Below are 2,226 nucleotides of genomic sequence, written 5' to 3'. Positions count from 1 at the left end.
AAAAAAAAAAAAAAAAAAAAAAAGAAACAACCCAATACAATGTATGAATTGGATTTTTTGCATCTTAGTTCAACAAAATAAATGACTAACAATTCTTGTGACAATTGGAAATTTGAAAATGGAATGAAATATAGGTAATATAGAATTGTTTTCTTCAGTATGATCATATGATTGTAATTATGTTCTTTTTAGTGTATTACAGGTGAAGCTTCAATATCAACACTTTTTTTTTGAGATGGTCTCGCTCTGGTGCCCAGGCTGGAGTAGAGTGGTGCAATCATAGCTCAGTGTAGCCTCAAACTCCTGGGCTCAAGTGATCCTCCTGCCTTGGCCTCCCAAGTAGCTGGGACTGCAGGTGTTATGCCATCACACCTGGCTAATTTTTTCAATTTTTTGTAGAGAGGGTTTTGCTGTGTTACTCAGGCTAGTTTCAAATTCCAGGGCTCAAGCAATCTTCCCTCCTTGGCATCCCAAGTGCTGGGATTACAGTCGTGAGCTACTGCACCTGGCTCAAACTATACGGAGAGGAAAAAAACAGCAAAATTAGCTTTTATCGAACCTTGGTATGGTGTGTGTATAGATAGCTATAGATATCTCTACATACAGTTCATTGTATCATTCAGCTTTGAAAACTTTCTCTCTTTTTTTGAGATGGAGCTTCGCTTTTGTCACCCAGGCTGGAGTGCAATGGCGCAGTCTTGGCTCACTGCAACCTCAGTCTTCCAGGTTCAAGCAATTCTCCTGCCTCAGCCTCCCAAGGAGCTGGGATGACATATGCCCACCACCACACCTGGCTAATTTTTGTATTTTTAGTAGAGATGGGGTTTCACCATGTTTGCCAGGCGGGTCTCGAATTCCTGCCCTCTATTGATCCACCCACTTCTGCCTCCCAGAGTGCTGGGATTACAGGTGAGAGCCACTGCGCCTAGCCAAAAACTTTCATAATAAAAGTTAATATATATATACACACACAAATATATATATGCATACACAGGCAGTGTATTTTCCTTTTGTACCTATTTGACTTTTCCAAGTTTTATATTGAGTATGTCCTATGATTAAAGTCAGAAAGGCAATAAAGGTTATTAAACATATAAGGTGGAAGGAGAAAGTGGTAGCGGGATTCCGGGATCATCACTGTTGAAGTCAGCTTTACCCATCCTCCTTGTTGCCAGGCTGTGACTTAGAAAGGATTCTCTTTTCATTTGAGCCTCCAGAGAACTAAAGCCAGGTGGTTCCCACTAGACGAATGGCCTGCTTCAGAGGCTGCCAGACAGCATTGGGTTATAATAGATGTTCCTGAAAATTGCCCATCAGTGCCGTACATGTCTGACGTGGACTTGTGGACTTGGCCAATGGCCAAGGAACACAGGCAAATGTAAGACACTTACCAGCCTTTTTTAATATACAAAAAACAAAAATATGGGCCAGGCAAGGTGGCCCATGCCTATAATCTCAGCACTTTCGGAGGCCGAGGCAGGTAGATCACTTGAGGCCAGGAGTTCAAGACCAGTCTGGCCAACATGGTGAAACCCCAACTCTACTAAAAAAACATACAAAAATTAGCTGGACGTGGTGGTGTACACCTGTAATCCCAGCTACTTGGGAGCCTGAGGCATGGGAGTCACTTGAATCCGGGAAGCAGAGGTTGCAGTGAGCTGAGATGGTGTGACTGCATTTCAGCCTGGGTGACAGAGTGAGACTGTCTCGAAAAATTAACAAAATAAAAACATGAAAAGTAAAGAAAACCCAAAGAGATCACAGAAGAAACAATGTCAGCAGATGTTTCTAGTCATTGTGACAGGTAGAAGCAGGGAGGGCCTCCCGTTTCTTTGCATTTCATTTTTATTTATTTATTTATTTTAAAGACCGGGTTTCACCATGTTGATCAGGCTGGTCTTGAACTCCCGACCTCAGGTGATCCACCCCCCTTGGCCTCCAAAGTGCTTGAATTACAGGCATGAGCCACCACGCCCGGCCTTCTTTGCATTTTAAAGCAGTATTCCTGAGGTGCATTTGACCATTATGAGGGAGGATATGTTTAGAGAAGTATTTTTATTTCACACTGGGAACACAATATTTGCATTCTGCTCACAGAAGAAACATTTTCTTTTTCCTGCATCCAGTTCAAAACACATTCCATCCAAAAGCTTATTTGAGAAATTTTATTTTTTGTTTTCTTTTTTTTTTTTTGAGACGGAGTTTCACTCATGTTACCCAGGCTGG

This window comes from Cebus imitator, unplaced genomic scaffold (assembly GCF_001604975.1).
Source record: "Cebus imitator isolate Cc_AM_T3 unplaced genomic scaffold, Cebus_imitator-1.0 Scaffold318, whole genome shotgun sequence".
In the NCBI taxonomy this organism is placed as follows: domain Eukaryota; kingdom Metazoa; phylum Chordata; class Mammalia; order Primates; family Cebidae; genus Cebus; species Cebus imitator.
The sequence above is the reverse complement of the archived record's forward strand: the minus strand, read 5'-3'. Positions refer to the sequence as shown.